This window comes from Chrysochloris asiatica, unplaced genomic scaffold (genome assembly GCF_000296735.1).
Source record: "Chrysochloris asiatica unplaced genomic scaffold, ChrAsi1.0 scaffold00113, whole genome shotgun sequence".
In the NCBI taxonomy this organism is placed as follows: Eukaryota; Metazoa; Chordata; class Mammalia; order Afrosoricida; family Chrysochloridae; genus Chrysochloris; species Chrysochloris asiatica.
The window spans coordinates 9473025-9495436 of record NW_006408631.1 but is presented as its reverse complement, the minus strand read 5'-3'; the positions used below and the strand labels follow the sequence as shown (position 1 = coordinate 9495436).

The 22412-nt window shown below is 38.5% G+C and overlaps 1 pseudogene; it reads left to right on the top strand.

Annotated features, from left to right (window-relative positions):
• LOC102843014 overlaps window positions 1-6919 on the top strand; it is a 16884-nt pseudogene extending 9965 nt beyond the window's left edge.
• Window positions 6920-22412: the final 15493 nt, after the last annotated feature.

Here is a 22412-nt window from a genome sequence, read left to right as displayed (position 1 = left end):
GAGATTTTGGTATATTGTGTTTTCATTCTTGTTTGTTTCTAGGAACTTTGTGAATTCACGTTTAATTTCTTCTTTTACCCATTCGCTTTCCAGCATGGTGTTATTAAGTTTCCATGTTATCTCCTTGGTCTTGTTAGTGTTGATTTCTAGTGTTATAGCATTGTGGTCTAAAAAGAAGCTCTGTAGTGTTTTGATGTTTGTAAATTTATGTAGGCTTGCTTTGTGACCTAACACATAGTCAATTCTGGAGAATGTTCCATGTGCACTGGAGAAGAATATATATTATGCTGTTGTTGGGTTGAATGCTTTGTACACATCTACAAGGTCAAGTTGGTTGATTGTGTTGTTTAGTTCCTCTGTAACTTTGTCAAGTTTCTTTCTGGTTGTTCTGTCCCTTTTCGAAACTGGCATATTAAAATCTCCCATTATAATTGTAGATTTATCTATTTCTTTCTTCAATTCTAGTAAGGTTTGCTTCATATATCTTGGTGCTCTTTCATTGGGAGCATAGATATTTAATATGGTTATGTTGTCTTGCTCAATTGACACTTTGATCATGAGACAGTGTCCTTCTTTATCTCTTATGCTGGTTTTTGTCTTAAAGTTTACTTTATCAGAGGTTAGTATTCCCACTCATGCTTGTTTATTGTTGCAGTTAGCTTGGTATCTTTTTTCCCCCATCCTTTAACTTTTAGTCTGTTTTTGTCTTTGTGTGTAAGGTATATCTCTTATAGGCAGCATATTGAAGGGTCTTGTTTTCTTAACCATTCTGCCACCTCTCTTTCTTCACTGGTGCATTCAATCCATTGACATTAAATGTAATTATCAATAGGTATAAATTAATTGCTGCCTTTATGTTAATTTTTGGTAGTGCTGTTAGTTCCTTTGTTCTGCATACCTCCTTATGCTGAATTTGTGGTTTTGGTGCTATTTCTTGTTGGTTTCTTCTTGGTTTTCTTTTTTTGTTTGCTCTGCTTAGAAGTTACTTTTCATGGTAAGTTGTGACGTATTAACTTTCTTTGGGGTTACCTTATTACCTATTAACTTTTCTCTCCATTTAAGAGAATCTATTGTATCCTGTAATCTACCTAACCTTCTCATCACCTGGCTCTCTGTTCCTATATTTTTCCCCTACTTTGACATTGTTATTATTTTGATCTTTGGTTGACTTCCCAGCTCCTATGAATTCATTGTTGTAATTTTGTTCTGTACTGGACTTTGCTATCTGTCGTCTGAGTTTCATATGATGTTGCCACACCTATCAATCTCTGGTTGTTGTCTGTTCTTGTTGGTTTTCAGTCCAAAGAACTCCCTTTAAGATGTTTTGAACTGCTGGGTTGGCTTTGACAATCTCTTAGCTTCTGTTTATCCTGGAATGTTTTGATTGTACCATCATATTTGATTGACAGTTTTGCTGGATAGACGATTCTTGGTTGGCAGTTTTTTTCTTTTAGGATTTTGTATATGTCTCCCCATTGCCTTCTTGCCTGCATTGTTTCTGCTGAATAGTTAGAGCTTAATCTGATTTGCTTGCCTTTGTAAGTAACTTTTCTTTTATTCCTGGCTGCTTTTAGGATTATCTCCTTGGCTTGGATTTTGAAGAGCTTGATTATTATATGTCTTGGTGATTTTCTCTCTTCAGATTGTTTTATCCTTTTTTCAGCTTGCTCTTCTATCTTAGCAGTATTGAGTGAGAGATTTGTCTTCCAGCTTGCTGGTTCTGGCTTCCATCTCTTCAATTCTGCTCCTTTCCCCTTTCAGTGTATTGTCCATTTCTGATATTATTATTCATCTGGACCTCTTTTTTCAGGTTTTGAATTGTTTCCAAAGCTGTATCAATCTTGTTTGGTTGCTCTTGTAGTACTTTCCTGACTTCTTCCTTGTTTTCCTCCACCCCTTTTCGGAGCATTTGGATTTGTTTCCATAGCATTCTTGTGAATTCCTTTTCAGGCAAATCCAAACCTTCTCTTCCTCTTCTGGGGAGTGTTTGTCGGTCTCCAGCTCATTTGTCTCAGTTACTCTTTTCTGTTTCTGGATATGTTTTGATATTTTTTGTTGTTTTTTTGTTCCTCATGTCCAGTAGTTGTGTGGGGTTTTAATCTTTAAATGGATGTTTGTTGCTGTATTATTAATCTTTCTTTTTTTAAAGGAAAATACAATTTATTATTATTATTATTATTATTTTTGATCATTGAAAGACTTTACTAGGAGATTATAAAATGAACCTGCAAACAAACAAACAAAAAATCTTTGGCAAAGACATTGCATAAAGGTCTGATTCAGGGTTGAGGAGCATCCGGCCTGTGGGCCATATAATGCCCATGAGATCTTTTGGTCTGGCTCTGCCAAGACAACCACAGTTGCAGCTATTGCATTAGAGGTGAGTTAATTAAATGTGTTTTTTTTAATTAAATGTTTTTATTTTGGATTGAGTGAAAGTTTACAGGGCACATCATCAGCTTCACATTCAACCATTCATATAGCTTGTTTCATTACACTGATTATTATCCCCTCCATATATCATCAGTTAACAGTGTTTCTCTCTATCCTCTTTAGCTTTTTTTTTGGGGGGGTGGGGGTGGGGTGGACTTGCCTTTTTGGAATTTACAGTCCCGGCTTTTAGGGAAGGTTTTTACATTTGTCTGTGGATATCCAGGGCTCATGTATGAGATTACTAACAAGCATTACTGAATAATCAGATGAGGGACAGTTTGCTATGTCTACTAGGTAGCTAAAGTCTGATCCTCAGAGCCTATGGTTTGGACGGTCAACAACGCTTGGGCCCACAGGGTCTTGACCTCCTGACCGGGTCTGCACAGTCTGCATCAGATTCCCCCTTATTTATTTTTTATTTAAGGGATGCTGCCTGTCTTAGGTGGTCAGTGGGAATTCCTCAGTCTTACCCGTCATCAAAACTCATTTCAGCATGGCAATGGCTCTGTCTTAGGTTGCTGAGGTTCCACGTGATCCTTCCCCATCTCTGGCCACACGTCCAGCATAAACAGCCGCCATCCGAGGAAGGCAGGGAGGGAGGAGATCGGCTGGGGACTCCATATACAAGACGTTGCCAGCCCACCACCTGCTCTAAGGTGACCAAGCAGGATCACTATGCTGAGGTTCAATCAAGTTCTTAGGGGATCTTACTCTCTAGCAGGCGTAGCAAATTAGTAGCCACTCAGTGCTCACTTTGAGAATTACTTATATCAGAAATTTGAGCATGTAGCTGATTAATATCCACAGACAAGTGGATATTATTCCACAACCTCCTAAAATGCTGTTGGATTAAGTTCCAATCACGTTCTGGATTACTGAACGATAACACAAATCTACTTATACCGTGAATAAGCTTAGCTGGGAGTGTAATCTGGATTGTATTATTAATCTTACTGGGTGTATCCTGGTGGATATGATTAGGTGATAGGCTTCCTTTCTGCACGTAATGCTTAGCAGCTGTTATTGGCTCTTGTCTCAATGGTGCAATATTATGGGGTATGCTTGTAGCTTGGCTATATGGCTATGATTGCTGACTCTTCTTGGGTAATGTCGGGAAAAAAGCTCCCACCTCCTGGAAAAATGTGTGATCAAAAGGCCCAAAAGTAGAAGCAATATAAAAACAGAGACAAACACCACCACTTTGAAACAAAAATGAAAATGTGGCCAACTGGCCAGTTGCCTTGCTACATAGGCAGTGTGTGTGCATTGTAGAAGCCTCCAGTAGTGGGTGGGGTGTCCACTTGCTCAGGCCCCTCCTCTAATAACCACCATAGAGGTGCACAGATAGATATTGAGAAGTTAATGGGAGAAAAATGGTACTATTTTCATCTCTGAAGGTCAGTTGGGTATCTACATGTGCACAGTATAATTCTTGAAATAGTTGCGTCTTTTTATGTTGGGGTTTTACAGATTGTTCATATGGTTTGTCTATCAGGCCAAACCTGCTTTATTTCTTGCTGGGTAGGCAGGAGTAAAGGGTCCCGCACAAGTTAACTTTAGGGCTGGGACCCACAGGCACAAGTCAAAAGCAGCAGCCAAAGAATTTGCCCTTGGACCATGAGTCTCTTTCTCTCTGTGTTGTGGGAAAGCTGTGGTCTCAACGCTGGACTTTTTGGGGGTGTGCACCCACCTGCCTGAAGAATCCCTCCATACCTCCTTTTGCAAATCTCACTGTGCCGGTTTGGCTGTAGCACCACCCTATGACTTCCGCGGGGGTATGTGTGTGTGTGTGGTGGCCTCAGAGGGAGTCCCGTGTCTTGACCAATTTCTAATCACAATATTTTCCTTTATACTATGATTTTTCCACTGACAGGAAACTGATGCTCTGACCCTTATGCTAGATCCAGAGCTTTGGTGCTGTTTCGTGAGAGCAGTGTCTCTGGGTTTTCAGCCCCTCCCCCTGACTCTGTCCTACCTGACTGCTTTGCTGCTGCCAAACCAGACGTCTGTTTAGGATTTTTAGTAGAGAATCTCACTATAATAAAATTCTTTTACATTGTGGGCCTCAGTCTTGGGTTACCTGTTGATTTACTTGCCTGAAAAGTAAGGTGGTCCTCATAGATATCCAAACTATAAGCTGGCTGGTAGCATAGAAATCATCATATGATTGAAACTAATAGTTTTTTGTTTTTGAAAATTGAATCTATGATTATAGTGAATCATCTTTTTCTTCTCTAAGCATATTTATATGTACCATGTTCTTTCTAATAAAATGATTACCTCAGCTATGTCAGAATTAAAGTATTCATATTGAAATCCTCTTCTTAGGGTTTTAAGTGGGATTTGGGTCACTACTGAGTAGAGTTTGATAGAGGGACATGTTGTTGTTGTTAGATGCCATCGAGTCATTATCAACTCATTGCAAACCCACGCACAACCAAACGAAACACTGCTTGGTCCTGGATCAAACTCACAATATGCCAGCCTATTGATGCTGCCATATTGCCAATCCATCTTGCTGGGGTCTTCTTTTCCTTCTCTGACCCTCCACCTTACCAAACATGATATTCTTCTCCAGCGAATGGTCCCTCCTGACAATACATCTGAACTATGAGAGACGAAGTTTGGCCATCCTGGACTCCAAGGAGCACTCTGACTTCGCTTCTTCCAACACATATCTGTTTGTTCTTTTGTCAGCCCATGACACTTTCAATATTCTCCTCCAACATCATAACTCAAATGTATCAGTTCTTCTTCAGTCTTCCTTATTCACCATCCAGCTTTCACATGCATATGAGGTTATTGAAAATACCATGGTTTGAGTCAGGCACAACTTAGTCTTCACGTTGACATCTTTGCTCTTCAACACTTTAAAAAGGTCTTGTGTAGCAGATTTGCCTAATGTAATACATCATTTAATTTCTTAACTGCTGCTTCCATGAGTGTTGATGGTTGGTCCAAGAAGAATGAAGTCCTTGACAACTTCATTAATAAGAATGTTGTTTATTGATGCAGTAGTGAGGATTTTTTGTTTTCTTTACATTGAGATGCAATTCATACCAAAGGTTGTGCTCTTTGATCTTCATCAGTAAGTATTTTAAGTCCTCTTCACTTTCAGTAAGCAAGGTTGTTTCATCTGCACATTGTAGGTTGTTACTGAGTCTTCCTCCAATCCTGATGCCACGGTTTTCTTCATATAACTCAGCTTCTTGGATTATTTGCTCAGCATACAGGTTGAATAAGTATGGTGAAAGGAAATAACCCTGTCGCACACCTTTCTTAATTTTAAACCATTCAGTGTTCCCATGTTTTGTTTGAACAACTGCCTCTTGGTCCATATACAGATTCCTTATGAGCATAATGAAGTATTCCAGCATACACATAATTTGCAATGTTGTCCATAGCATGTGGGAATGCTTAAATCATGATTTCCTCCCTCTACAAGAACCCATATAGGTGGACTTTGAGCTCGAGGAACTTTCTTCAGTGTCTTTCATTAGTGGTGTCCTCTTCTACAAGATGCAGTAGCTTCACCACCAAGTAGTCCCAGGAGGTGATGCAAGCAAATTATGTTCACTGGGAAAAGAAGTTCTTGTTTATGGATGAAATGAGTGCAAGCACTGCCACAGGCATCCTGGAGCCTTATATTTATGGCGTGTCTGTGAGGAAGGATTGAAAAGTGGGAAAGCCTATGCAAAGCTCGGCTTAGCAGATCCAACCTGACAGATTGTGTCTCAGGAACTACCACTGGTTTCTGTTTACCTGATGGGTATGACACCAAAAACACAAGACAAGATAATTCTATTCTTTAAGTCATGATCAGCATGTGGCTGATGTCTAATGACCCATGTTTTAAAATGCCTCCTACTACATCAATGTCTGTACCAATGGCTGGTGAATCTGAGTCTCTAGAAGAAGCTAGAAAGTGTGGAGAAACCCTGAAAATCCATCTTGGAATAGCAGATCTTTTGGCAAAGAGTGCCTCTGTTTCAGATGAACTTGGTGCTTATGGACATTCCAGAACACTGAGCTATTCAAGTCAGCAGTCAAAAGTATCAGGCTTTGTAGTCATGGCACTCTCTGTCATCCAGTTTCTCTGAGATCTGCCAGAGGAGAAATATCTTCACGGGAATTACATCAACAAGAATTGAGAGCATTCTAGAGCCATGTGATAAAATTGAGCAAAAATTTAGCTGTCCAAAATCTTGATTCAACCGATAAAAAAGATACAGCATCAGAAAAACCCAATAGACACTCAGTGAAACAAGATTCTGTAGAATATCAGCTGAAGAGAATCAATGCCATGAGAGTGGATGCAGATGATATTGTGGAGAAGATAGTACGGAGTCAAGACTTCAGCCTAGATTCCCATGCAGAAGAACTGAGGTTATTTGTGGGTCCTAGGGGAAGTACAACATTTGGCAGTCATCATCTTTCAAACAGACTGGTGTCTGGAGTGTATGAACAAGTTGTGATGAAATGCTAAAAGTCAAGATCAAGCTGGTGAGCTGAAGCTTTCCTTCAGATTGAAGATGTGGGAAATTGAGCCCACAAGGCACTTTATTCAAGCACTTCTGAGAAAGTGAACCTTTTAAGAAATGAATTATGTTCATCTATTAAAGTCAACTCTGACTTCTTCTCTAAAGATATCCACCATCAAATCTTGCCATTCACCAAAAGAGAACACCTAGAAGGTAGAATCAAGGCAATGTGCCCAATGTGTACTTCAAAGTCCCTGACTTCCATGGACACTGCACATGGTGATGAAGAGCCTACGTTTTCCTATAAAACATCCCATTAGGGAAAACAGTACTAGATCCTGGAGAATAGGTTTAGTATTGAAGTATCATATCTGTGATAGAGGTGATCAACAAATCTGGGCTCTAATTACATGTTTTGTTAATTTTATGGTTGAAAGTCAGTAAGTGAATATAACTTTGTTGTTAAGTGCTGCCAATAGGTTCTGACTCATAGCGACCCTGTGTAGGGTTTCCAAGGAGTGTCTGGTGGGTTAGAACCCTATAAATTCTGTCAAGTAATTTCAATTTCTTTAAGGAAATATTTTTTGTTTTCTTTACATTGAGATGCAATCTCTCTATTATACTCTCAATGGTATCATATTCAGTTTATTAACTTCTTTTGATATAATAATTGACATAAATTAATATGTGGGTATTTACTCATGGATTGGGAAAGTGTTATACTATCATTTAAACACATAAAAAGAGGTTAATAACAATTCCAGATGTATTAGTCATCAAGTGTATTTAAGATACATGAATGGATGTCATGCCAATACTATACAGTATGTATTGTTACTTAATACTAGAGAAGCTGCTGAAGAACTCCTACAACCATAATATAAGAGATTCAAAATATGTTTAACATTCAATATGACAGGCTATGCCACAAGGTGCTTTAACATAAGAGTTGAACAACTCACTAAATATTAAGATCTGTTAATTTCAGAAATCAAATTTAAAACAGGAAGAAACTGTCATCAGACCAGCCTTTCCTACGTAAATTCAGATTTACCTGAAACTGGAAATTATTTTTGAGGGGCCAGTGGATAAATGACAGGGGATGGATATTTGACATTATTGAAATCAGTGTGTAGTGGGCTATTTTAACCCCTCATGATCAGATATTATGTTATCTTCTATAATACATCAATAGTTGGAGTCCTGGTGTGGTGCTGCAGTATAATGTGATGGACCACAAGGTTGGTTTGAACCACAAGGTAGGAGGTTCAAACTCACCAACTGGTCCTCAGAAACCCTATAAAGGGTCACTTATGAGTTAGAACCGACTCACCAGCACTCAACAACAATAAATATCACAAGTTGGAATCCTAGTGTGGAGCTGTATGATAAGCACTTGACTTCAAGGTCCATTTGAACTTATTACAGCACTTAATGACAACAACAACAACAAACTATCAGAAGGTAGTTGTGTTGAGGCAAGAATAGAATACCATATATCAAATATAGTTTTGAAAATAAAAAATACCTGGTTTAGATCCAGTTTAACAATACAGCAGACAAACCTTAGAGATTTTCTATTCTTACATGATGAATGGAAGATCTCAGTTGTCTTAGAATCACTGTCACTGAAGAAAAATATAGATTTTCTGTAACCAGTAATTCCCAGTCTTTACTTTGAGAACCCTGTACAATAAATGTAATGTGTTAAATTATAAATTATTTGGGTCTACATATTTTCTTATGTTGGTAATATAAAGGAGAAATATTGACACCACAGGATGAGCAATGAACTGTGAACTTTCAGGCACTCTGCAAATCCTATGAAGGCTTGCGATGAGTCAAAACTGACTCCACCACATTTAACAACAACTACAGCATATGAATTCATGTTTACTGAGAACATCCACCTCCCTTTAGACCCGGAACATCAAGAAAATAATGGCAGGTTTAGTACAAAATACATTCTATTTTATGGCCCTCTATGGAGTCTTGGCCGACTCCACGGCACATAACAACAACAACAATGGAGTCTTGGTAAGGAGCTCTGGTAGTGTAGTGGTTACAAATCAGGCTGTGAACCTTAAGGTCAGCAGTTTGAAACTATCAGCCACTCCGTGGGAGAAAGATGAGGCTTTCTGTTTCCGTAAGGATTTACAGCCTCAGAAACCCTGTACAGGGTCGCTATGGGTCAGAACCAACCCAAAGGCACTTAACAACAACAACAATGGAGTCTTGGTGGTGACACTGACACTAAGATAAACTCTGGACTGATAACTGCAAGGTTGGCAGTTCAAATCTCACCAGCGACCCCTTGGGAACCCGATACAGGTTGATAAGAGTTGGAACCAAATTAAATTGGTATAAAAGAACCCTGGTGCAGTGTGGGCTAAGTGTTGGACTGCTAACCAAAAGGTCAGCAGTTTAAACTCATCAGCTGCTCCATGGGAGAAAGATTATGCTATCTGCTCCCATAAAGCTTTAGAGACTCTGAAACTAATGAGGTTGCTGTGAGTCAGAATGAACTCTCTGGAATTGGTATGGTTTGGATTGATTTTTGTTGGTCTAAGGATAAATAAGCAGGTTCCAGCTGTTTTGGATTCCCAGGTAGTGCATTATCTTTTTTCTGATATATGAAGAATGAGCTATACGAGCTCAGTTCACTAGGTAAGGGCATCCCAAAATTGTTCCCAAGTGTATTTGTGGGATTTAGTCATGAATAATAATAATAATAATAATAATAATAATAATAATAATAAACTACTTCAAATATTTCAAGAAGACTATTTTGGGTGAATAGTGTTCTCCCATAATTCATGTCTACCCAGAACCTCAGACTATGACCTTATTTAGAAAGAGAGATGTTGTATATATATTTAGTTAAATATATATATTTACAAATCGGGTCATACTATATTATGGTGGATGCTAATCCAATAAGGAGAAAACACACAGAGGGAATATGGCCACGTCATGAAGGAAGCAGATATTGTCATGAAGGTGAAAGCCAAGGCATGGCAAGAATTCCTAGCAACCTTCAGAAGCTTAAGTAGAGAGGCATGGAGAATTCCTCCCATCCTTAGCAAGAACATGGCCCTGCTAACAACTTGATTTTGGACTTTCAGCTTCCAGAACTGTGAGTGAATACATTTCTATTGTTGTAGTGAATTACATGCTGGTTGTTATTGTTGTTAAGTGCTGTTGAGTCAATTCTGACCTATAGCGACCCTGTATAGGGTTTTTGAGGAGTGGCTGGTGAATTTGAATCTCCGACCTTGCAGTTCAAACTGACTTTTCAGTCCAACACATTAACCCAGAGCACCACACTAGTTCTCCAACCACAAGGTAAGCAGGTCAAAACCATGAGCTGCTCCATGGGAGAAAGATGAAGCTTTCTGCTCCTGTAAAGGTGTACAGCATTGGAAACCCTATACAGAATCGCTATGAGTTAGAACTGACTCTATAGTATGCAGCAGCAGCAGTAATCTCTGAATAATTATTATGCAGTCCTAGAAACCAATATGAAGACTTTTCAGGCCGAGAGAAATTAAGTATGGGAAATTGAGATTACGAGGAAGTACAAAAGGCAAGTGCTGAAACTGAAGCCACCTGAAAACTTTTCCACTAGAAATTGAGAATGGAAAGGCAGGCATTGGGCTGGGGTTGGTTATGAGGGAACTGAGGTAAGCTAGTACTGCTAGCCTGGAACTCCACTTCTGGAGTAAGAATAAATTCTGTCTCCATTTCATCTTTTATTTTTTAAGTTTTTAACTGTGAATTGAGTGAAAGTTTACAGGGCAGATCATCAGTTTTACATTCAACAAATCATATACTTTGTTTCATTACAATGATTATAATCTCCTCCATGTACCATTGTTGTTGTTGTTAAGTGCCATCGAGTCGGTTCCGACCCATAGCGACCCTGTACAGGGTTTCCGAGGGTGTAAATCTTTACGGGAGTAGAAAGCCTCATCTTTCTCCCGCAGAGCGGCTGGTAGTTTCGAACCGCTGACCTTAAGGTTCACAGCTCGATTCGTAACCACTACGCTACCATGTACCATTAGTTAACAATATTTCTCTCTATTGCATTAAAAAAAAATCATTTAGGCATATATGATCATTTAAACCACCAAAGGGCACATTCTACAAGCCTGCCTTCTGGCTACCAGCTCTCAGTCCCTCTCTTTTCATGAATCTAGAGTCCTTGGCTTCTCTCTCTCTTCATGTCCCCATCTCCGCCTCTGTGGTGTTGCTGCTTCTCTGGATAAGGTCCCACATTTCGTTTGTGCTCTTCTCCTTTGATGGTCCTAGGGTCCTCTGTTTCTGGACTGTAAGATTAACTACTTCCCTGTTTTTGTCTCAAAACTTCTACCTTTACAATGTAATAGTTATAATTAATTATGAAAACAATTACTATTGAATCCTAAGAATATTATCCCCATCTATTTTCACGAGACCCATATAGACAAGATGAAAACTATTCAGTGGGGACTCTGTCTTGCTAAACTTAACTCCCTCTTGAAACCTTTTAAGTCTCTTCATGCCTTTATCATCCCCACATTTTAGGTAGCCAATGTCTAAGTTGCCTGTCCCTATCTACCCTGTGTAAAGGAGCTCTGGTAGCGTAGTGGTTACAAATCAGGCTGCTAACCTCAAGGTCAGCAGTTCGAAACTACCAGCTGTTCTGTGGGAGATATGTGAGGCTTTCTGCTCCCGTAAAGTAAAGACTTGCAGCCTCGGAAACCCTCTGTAGGGTCACTATGAGTCAGAACCGACTCCACGGTACTTAACAACAACAACAATCTACCCTGTGTACAGAGGGGATAGCATTGATACTTGATGTGAAGACTCCTTCCCTCTCTGTTGTTATTTACAGCTACTACCTCCATGAGTATACAAGGAGCTCTGGTAGCGTAGTGGTTACGAATCGGGCTGCGAACCTTAAGGTCAGCGGTTCGAAACTACCAGCCGCTCCGCGGAAGAAAGATGAGGCTTTCTACTCCCGTAAAGATTTACACCCTCGGAAACCCTGTACAGGGTCGCTATGGGTCGGAACCGACTCGATGGCACTTAACAACAACAACAACAACAACCTCCATGAGTATAGGTCAGGTTCATCAAATTGCAGCGATTTATCCTTGATTCTTTTATCAAAAAGTATTTATTTATTTATTTTTACCTTTCCCTAGTCAAGTTCTGGTGTGGCGCTGTGGGCTAATACGTCAGACTACAAAGTCGTTTGAACTGCAAGGTTGGTGGTTCAAGCTCACCAGCTGCTCCTTACAAACCCTATACAGGGTCGCTATGGGTCGGAATCAACTCGCGGCACTTAACAACAACAGTCAAGTTCTGATCATCAAACCATCGAGGCTAAGTAAAATCTGCACGTTTGGATGTCTTTGTGCATCTCCCCTCACTTCACTCTGAGCTATAGTTCTCTGTGGCTATGTCTTTGTCCATGAGCTCAGGTGTTCCCAGGTTCTATTTCATCTTTTGAATGTCACTCATGTGCCTCTTATCTGTTATCTCAAATTGAATCTTGATCGCAAGGCACTATGGGAAGTTCCCTGGCCTACAACCTTGTAACACAGAAGAAGCATGCCAAACAAAAGGAACAGAACAAGTCCTGAGTTGTAAAAGATATATTTAAAAATCGCATATAACACTATTTTATCACTCCAAGATAAATGCTGTCTATGGTGTGGCACTGTGGGTTAATGCGCCAGACGGCAAAGCCGTTTGAACTGCAAGGTTGGCGGTTCAAGCTCACCAGCTGCTCCTTGGAAATCCTATGAAGGGTCTCTATGGGTCGGAACCGACATGACAGCACTTCACAACAACAATAAAGAATTAAAGAGTTAAAATATATACCCTAACTCTCGTAGCGTAGTGATTACGAATCGGGGTGCGAGTCTCAAGGTCAGCAGTTCGAAACTGCCAGCTGGTCCACAGGAGAAAGATGAGGCTTTCTGCTCCCATAAAGATTTACAGCCTCGGAAACTCTGTACAGGGTCGCTATGGGTTGGAACCGACTCCACGGCACCTAACTACCACCACCAACTAGCCATTCAAATATTTAAAACATTAAAAAAAATTCTTGCCTGTATGAGTTTTGAGAGGTAAACACAACACTAACCCTTACTGCATTATCTGCAAACAAACACTTTAAATAACCCATTTAATACATCTACTCTTTTCACTTCTGTCATGCATTTCCTGAAGGAGCAAATAGTGAAAGATTATAATTCCATTAATTTAAAAAATAAATTTATGGTCATATATATACAGAGAGGGTCTTGGTGTGGCGCTGTGAGTTAACGTGCCAGAATGCAAAGCCCTTTGAATTTCAAGGTCGGCAGTCCAAGCTCGCCAGCAGTTCCTCGGAAACTCTAGGGTTGCTATGGGTCAGAACCGAAAAGAGAGACAGTCTATGTATTCTGGTGTGATGCTATGGGTTAGTGCTCTGGACTGCAAAGTTGGTTTGAACTTCAAGGTCTGCAGTTCAAGCTCACCAGTCGATCCTCGGAAACTCTAAACAGGATCGCTATGGGTCAGAATCAACTTGAAGGTGCTTAACAACAACAACACACACATACACACACAAATATATATTTATATCAAAGATAAAGATCGATTAAAAGAAATTGCCCAAACTAAAACACAAAAAAGAAGAGAGAGAGAAAGAGAGAGCAAGAACTGTGGGACAATATCATATGTTCTAATATAAACCATTGGGATTCCAGAAGGCAAAGGAGAGAATGGAGCAAAAGAAATCTGAAAAATAATGACCAACAATTTCCTCCAAGTAATGGAAGATATTAAGTCACAGAAAAGTAGCTTGGAGAACACTCAGTAAAGCAAGTACTAAAAACAAAGAAATAATGGAACAAAAGAAGGAAAGAAATAAAACACCTTATATACTTAAACTACTGAAACCCAAGGATAAATATAAAATCTTGAAGACACTCAGAGAAAAATGCATTGCTGAGGAACAAAAATAAGACTTACATCAGATTACACTGAAGTTAATCTATACCAGATGACAGTAGAGTAATATCTTTAAAGTACTGAAAGAAAATAAGTATTATTGACTTAGAATTCAGTGCCAAGTTACAATATATCAGTTTTTTTTAAAAGATAAAGATCTTTTAGAACAAGCAAAAATGAAGAGATTTTATTATCAAATTTGCACTACAAAAATGCTCACATTTTTCAGGTAGAATGTATATGAAACCAGAAAGGAATTTTGAAGTACACAAAATGAAGAAGAATGCTGGAAATGTTAACAACAAATTTAAGTGTAACATCTTTGTCTCATTTTAACAACTCCAATATATACTCCAATGTATTGTATATATTGTGGTTAAGTGCCCTTAAGCCAGTTTTGACTCATAGTGACCCTGCATAGGGATTTCAAAGCTGTAAATTTTTGTTGGAGCATAAAGTCTTTTCTTTCTCCCATGGAGACACTGGTGTACTTGAACCACTGTTTTTGTGGTTAGCAGTTCAGTTCAAAAATACTTTTTGAACCCATTTTAATATTTGATTATTTAGAAAACCTCTCAAGGTTTGTTGTGTCAGAAATATTATCCTAAATATCACTCACTCATCCACCCACAACCATTCAGTAAATTTGACAATGAATAACCAGCCTCTGGAGATTTTAACTGTTTAACACTTCTGACTCAAAGAGAATTTACTGTGTGAATACTCATGAACAGTTTTATGTGTAAATTAGTTTCAAAAGATAACATACTGCTTTTTTCAATTCTGATATCTTTTATTTCTTGGGAAGAAAAAATAAAGAACCTAAGCTGTCCAAATTTGATCAAAACCAGAGTTCTCCAACTGTTGAATACCAGACCTTTTACTAATTGTAGAGTCTATTCCAATTCATAGTGATCCTATAATGCCCTCTAAATTCACAGTCTTTTGTCTACTTTATTTTCACATCATCCAAATTACAGTTCTCTTCTTTATGAAATCAGATATTCTAGAGAAGAAAATTCAAAGTCTTTATCAGAGCACAAAAATATACATAATTCCACTGTATAATTGTTTTGTTGTTCTGTTTTTAGACAGAAAGCAATGTGTTAAAAAACAAAGCTCTTATTTTCTTACATATGTTCATGGGTCTTCTGCTGCAAGTATAAATTAACTATTATGCTTCTAGGTTACACAAAACATTTAACTTACTTTTCATGTGTTTCTGGGTTAGATTGTGGGTGAATGTGGTGTGCCACAAAAGTTTTGTGGTGTTTAGTAAATAGAAATTTGATACAACCAGAAGTGATGTAATGTAGTAGATCAGAAAACCCATTCAACTTAGACCTCATTAACTTCAACAGAAATCAGCAGTTCTCAGGCTTTCTACTCACTCCACAATCCTCTGAAGACTGTTCATAACCTGCAATGATCTCCGTCAAAATAGAGAAAAAAGGAAAGAGATTTCAAGAAAGTTATTTATTTTTGTGCTCACTGTTACCACTAAACATTATCTGAAAGATTGTTCTTCCATTATGTTGTTATCTGTTTGTTTGTTGTTATCTTAAGACAAGATTAGATTTATGAAAGAATGCCAGGGTTCTCCTGAGGGGAATGATTCATCTCACCTTGTTCACATCCCAAAAGATTTCTGCTACATTCACCAAGTAATAGATCTAAAATTTACATGTTTAGGATAAGTATTGGACCCCAAGGTTGGTTTGAACTGCAAGGTGGCTGTTCAAACCCACCAGTCACTGTTTGGAAACCCTATACAGGGAGGCCTGCTAAAGTTGGAATTGACTCAACAGCATTTAACAACAACGATGTAACTTAAATGCATCGATTCTTTTACAGTTTTCCTCATTCATTGTCCAACTTTCACATGAATATGAGGATATTGAAAATACTAATATTTTAACACCTTCATCCTTAAACTCATATTTTTGCTCTTAAATACTTTAAAGAGGTTTTGTGCAGCATATTTGCCTAATGCAATACATCATTTGATTTCTTGACTGCTGCTTCCATGAGTGTTGATTGTCGATATAAGCAAAATAAAGTCTGACAATTTCAATCTTTTCTCCATTTATAATAACGTAATTTATTGTCTTGTTGTGAGGATTTTTGTTATCTTTACATTGAGTTGTAATCTATACTGAAATCTGTAGTCTTTGATTTTCACTAGTAAGCAACTTAAGTCCTTTTCCTTTTCAACAAGCAAGGTTGTATCATCTGCATATCTCAGGTTGTTAATGAGTCTTCTTCCAAACCTGAGACCATGTTCTTCTTCATATAATCCAATTTCTTGTATTATTTGCTCAGCATACAGAATGAATACGTATGGTGAAAGAATACAACCCTGGTGTACACATTTCCTGATTTTTAAACCATTCAGTATCCCTTTGTTCTGTTTGAATGATTGCTTTTTAGTCTATGTACACTTTCCTCATTAGCACAATTAACTGATCTGGAATACCATTCTTCACAGTATTATCCATAACTTATAATGAACCAAACAATTGGGAAGCCTTTGCATAGCCAATAAAGCATAAGTAAGCAACTTTCTGGTATAGTTTGCTTTTATCAAAGATTGACCTGACATCAGCAATAATATCCCTAGTTCCATGTCCTCTTCTGAATTCAGCTTGAATTCTGGCAGTGCCCTGTCAATGTATGGTTGAAACTCTTTTTAAATAATCTTCAACAAAAGCTTATTTGTGTGTGATATTAGTGATATTGGTTGATGCTTTCCACATTCTTTTAGGCTACCTTTTTTTGGAATGGGCACAAATATGGACCTCTTCAAACTGGTTGGCCAGGTAGCTGTATTCCAAATTTCTTGGCATAAATAATTGAGCATCTCCAGTGCTGCATCAGTTGAAAGATTACAATTAGTATTTCATCAATTCCTGGAGCCTTGTTTTTTCCATTGCCTTCAGTGTGCCTTGGACTTCTTTCAGTACCATTGGTTCTTGATCATATGCTACTTCTTGAAATGCTTGAACATCAATGACTTTTTTTGGGGGTAGAGTGACTCTGTGTATTCCTTCCATCTTCTTTTGATACTTTTATTTTGTTCAGAGAATCCTTCATTATTTCAAATTGAGGCTTGGAGTTTTTCCTCAGTTTTTTCAGCTTGAGAAATGTTGAGCATTTCTTCCCTTTTGTTTTCTAATTCTGGATCTTTGCACATTTCAGTATAATATTTAACTTTGTCTTCTTGAGCTGCCCTTGCAATGCTCTGTTTAGCTCTTTTAATTCCTTATTTCTTCCACTTGCTTTAGCATGTCTATGCTGAAAAACAAGTTTCAATCTCTTCTGATATCAATTTTGGTCTTTCTTACTTTCCTTTTTTTTTTTTTTTTTTATGGGCTTTTACTTTTTGCCTCTATGATATTCTTGATCTTATCCTATAGCCCTTTTGGTCCTTGGTCATTAGTGTCTAATGCATCAAATCTGTCCTTGAGATCATCTCTAAATTCAGATGGGATATGTTCACGGTCACAATATGGCTCTTAGGAACTTTGTTTAATTTTCTTCAGCTTAAGCCTGAACTTGCATATGAGTAATTTATAGTCTTTTACACAATTTGCCTCTAGCCTTGTTTTGGCTGATGACATTGGACTTTTCTGCTGTCTCTTCCTACAGATATAGTCTATTTGATTTCAGTGTATTCTGTCTGGTGAGCGCCAGGTGTGTAGTTATGTTGTTTAAGAAGGTATTTGCAATAAATAAGTCATTGATATTACAAAATTCTATAATGTAATCTACAACATCATTTCTATTGCCAATGCCTTATTTTCCAACTATTGATTCTTCCTCTTTGTTTCCAACCTTCCCATTCCAATCACCACTAATTATCAGTATATCTCCATCACATGTTTGAACATTTTCAGACTTAAAAGCTTGGTAGAATTCTTCAATTTCATCATACTGGCTTTAGTGGTTGGTGCATAAATTTGAATTAAGAGTGGTATTAACTGGTCTTCTTTGTAAGGAAATGGATATTATCTTATCACAGAGAGTGTTGTACTTCATGACTGACCTTGATTTGTTCTTTTTGATGATGAATGGGATACCATTCTTCTTCAATTTGTCATTCCTTGCATAGTAAATCATGGGATTACCAGATTAAAAATGGCCAATACCAGTCCATTTCAGCTCACTAATGCCTCAGATAGGCATCTTTATGTGTTCCATTTCATTTTTCAAACTTGCACTGGACTGCAAGGTCAGTTTGAACCTCAAGGTGGGTGGTTCAAGCTTACCAGCTGCTTCTTGAAGCCCTTTACAGGCTTACTATGAGTCAAAGTCGACTTGATGGCACTAACAACAAAAACATACATATGAAAGAAAAAGAAAAGTATCAGTTAATCTCTCCTGCCTCAAAATTTCATACATTTATGCATTTTAGAAAGATATGATGTCAAATTATTAGTAGGATAATATTAAGTAAACCAATATCTAGTATAAGAATTTTAGAGGTTAAAAGTTCTTTTTAAAATGATACTACAAAGGGGAAGCTCTGTTGCCTTCCACCTGAAAAGCCAATTACTTGGAGACAGGGGTATTGTAAAGCAAGCAAGGTTTAATGTATATTGGATATACAGGAGGCAAAAAGACTGCCTCCCTGAGGAGAAACGGAAAAGAAGATTTATAGTGATTTGGGGATAGGGTGGACCTCTTAGGACTTTCAGAAACATCTTCATTTTTCTGCTTATCTCAAGGTGTGTTTATCCTCTCAGGGAACTTCAGAAACCTCTTTACTCCTATAATAACCCTTGGTAGTTGTTAGGTGACCTCCAGTCAGTTATGACTCATAGCGACACGGTATAGGGTTTCCTAGGAGTATTGATGAGGTCGAATTGCTGACCTTATAGTTCAAACCAACCTTTTGGTCCAGTACATTATCCTATAGCACCACACCAGGATTATTAATAATAGCAACCGGGGTGTGTGTTAACTACTAATTAACCTATTTGAGACCTGGTGTGGCGCTGTGGGTTAATGTGCTGGACTGCAAAGTAGGTTTGAATGGCAAGGTCCAGGGGTTCAAGTTCACCAGTTGCTCCTTGGAAACCCTAAACAGGGTCACTATGGGTCGGAATTGACTTGACGGCACTTAACAAGAACAACAACCTAACGGAAAGTACAGAACAAGGTAATCATTAATGAGCTCTTTCCTTAATCCATTTGCTGCTTCAATTCTACACTCTTTTGGTTAGTTTCCCATTCTTGGGCAATAGGGCCATAGTCTCATCTGACTATTGTCTGTTGATTGGGGGTATAGATGGGGACTCATAAGGTAAACTGGGTACTGGTGGTCTTGTACTCTATCAGATGGAAGTCAGCTACTTCTTGTTGGATTTGGTGTTATTTCTCAGTCTGTAGATGACAGAACAAGTTAGTCAGTGCAGAAACACTAGCTGCTTGGGCGCTCTTAGTTATGTCTCCTGTGATTATCTTAACTAGCCAAGGTTTGTTGTTGTTAGGTGCCATCGAGTTGGTACCGACCCATAGTGCCCTTATGCACAGCAGAACGAAACACTGCCCGATCCTGGGCCAACCTCACTACTGTTGCCACACTTAAGATGCTGCCACTTGGCCAATCCATCTCGTTGGGGTCTTCCTCTTTTTCTCTGACCCTCCACCTTACCAAACATGATATCCTTCTCCAGTGACCGGTCCCTCCTGACAATATGTCCAAAGTATGAGAGATGAAGTTTTGACATCTTGGCCTCCAAGGAGCACTCTGGCTGGACTTCTTCCAAAACGGATCTATTGGTTTTTTTGGCAGCCTATAGCACTAGCCAAGGTACACAGGTGCAAATTAGTTCTCACCCTTGTGAGTGCAGTAATCCTAGAGTTAAATATGAGCTCAAAGTAGGAAAAAATGATCTTCAGCCCTAATTTTACCTCTCCAGAAGTGTAGCTCCATGAACAGTATGTTTTATTGCCTGCTTTTGCAATGGCTAGGAAAGCTCCTCCTGTGAGGTAATTTTTGTTTTTCTTGTGCTTGCCAGGAGAAGAGTCTCAAAACTTATTTTCAAATGCACTCTGCTTTTGATTCAGGCAGTTCAGCCACCTAAAATAAACAAGTAGCTAAAAAAAAAACCACACACACACACAAAAAAAACCTGGCATGTGAACACATATACCTAGGCAATAGAAGGAATTAACTGCCTAGCTGGAGTCCATTGCAGGCAAAATGCCTTCAGATCTCATGCCTTCAAGCATTTCTTTCTCTTGGTCAGGGATTGAGGACAATCAAGACCAAGTAAAACCGGGTCTTTGCTGAGTTCTTATATGGCAGTTAGCAACCTCTTTAAAACCAATCTAACGGTGGTTTTTCACCAGATACCATCTGGTTCTCTTTACCAGGGCTTCAAACAAGAGTGACATCTCTTTTAAGCTAATTGTAGAATTGAGCAGAACCAAATGCACATTACGTTGGTCAGAGCCATCTCACTTCTTCCAACATGCTGATTGTTGTTGTTGTTATGTGCTGTGGAGTCAGTTCTGACTCATAGTGACCCTGTACAGGGTTTCTGAGGCTTTAAATCTTGACGGGAGCAGAAAGCCTCATCTTTCTCTCATGGAACAACTGGTAGTTTTGAATTGCTGACCTTGAAGTTGGCAGCCTGACTCATAACCACTACGCTACCAGAGCTCCTAACATGCTGATAGAGAAGGCCTATTGTAAGCAGGATGCAAATGAAATGCATTATTGCTCTTCATAAAGGTAACCTAACTCATGTGATGGTGTATTCCATGAGCAACATATTAATTCAATGATTTCAAATAACACTCATTCACTAAGGTAAGCGCTTAGCCTAAGGTATATGATGCAAGAGCAAAGGGTATAAAAATAGATATTAAACATAAAACTTTTACCAGTATGTAGACTCAAATTGCCAAGGTTAAAAGTGAGAGACTTGAATACAGTCCAATGATCTCAGAAGCTCAAGATCTTGGAAATAACCATCTTATTGTCCTACCAACTAGGGTAATTCTGCTGTAAATCTAAAAGGAATGTTCTAGTTCCTTCAATCTGTGACAAATATGTTTAAAGTAAAACACAGCAGGGTTCCAATTGAGTCTCTTCCAACACATAACATTTTGGGGTGGAATCAGGTGAGCTCAGGGGTCAATTCTATCATATCTATGAAAAGTACATAATTAACAATATAACAAGGTGAATGCTTTTATAGGGCATCTGTCTAAAACATTCCAAATATTCCTCCCAATAGCAAACTGCTGCTCTCTACCAATAGTTAAGCCACTTGCTCAGAAAGAGTTCAAACGACCCAAATATTTGTTTTTTTGTATGTATTGTTATTGCTAAGTGCCATTGAGTCAGTTCTGATACATAGTTTAGGGTTTCTGAGGCTGCAAATCTTTGTGGGAGCAGAAAGCCTCTTCTTTCTCGGCTTTTGTATGTGTTGTTGTTGTTATGTGCCATGGAGTTGGTTCTGAGTCATAGCGTCCCTCTGTACAGGGTTTCTGAGGCTGGAAATCTTTACAGGAGCGGAAAGCCTCATTTTTCTCCTGCATAACAGCTGGTATTTTTGAACTGCTGACCCTGAGGTTAGCAACCCGATTTGTAACCACTACACTACCAGAGCTCCTTATACATATCTATCACCATGCATACTTATCGTGAGCCTCCAAGAAATTCCTTGATCATTGCAATTATAGGGCAAAGCCACATTGGAGGAACCATGCAGTCTTTTAAAATAATCAACTCGAATTGAGGCTGGATCCCCTTATGAGCTCCTGGATTCAAAGTATGCAACAAGGGGGCAACAGCTCAATCAAGATAATTAGACATCCCACAATAACATTGCTTTGGAGATCAAACAAAATGACCACTAATAAATATTGTTCCAATTCCAAATGATCAGTACCTACTTGTTTCCATTAGAATGTGTTTCTCTAAGCAGACTCAACCCTTTAAAAGATCACAATGCTCAGAGCAACACCTTCTTACTAGCCTTTCTGCATCACAGTTTACATTCAAATAGCTTCTAGGCATCAATTTCTTTGTAAGACACAGAAGTTCAAAAGGAGCAGAACAGAAACCCCAACAACACTACTAGGCTAATGGTCTAAAATTATCCACAAAAGCAAAACCTGAAAGGCCTAGTACCAAGAACAACAAAGACCTTGAGGTTTTGTCTATACTTAAGCAATAATTGTTAATCTCATGGTCAGCAGTTCGAAACTACCAGCGTTTTTCTGTTCCCGTAAAGATTTTACAGTCTCGAAAATTCTATACAAAGTTGCTATGAGACAGAACTGATTCCATGGCACATAGCCACCACCACCATATTCTATAAAACATTAGATTGTACATGAACATAAACATAGAATTGGAATTAAGAACATAAAACTTTTTTCTTGGCAGAAAAAAAGTGTATTGTCAATTTACTCTGTAAAATCCTAGTTTGAATCTTTGCCTTTTCTAGCCATGATTATTATAATCGTCATATATTTACCAATGTTGTAAAT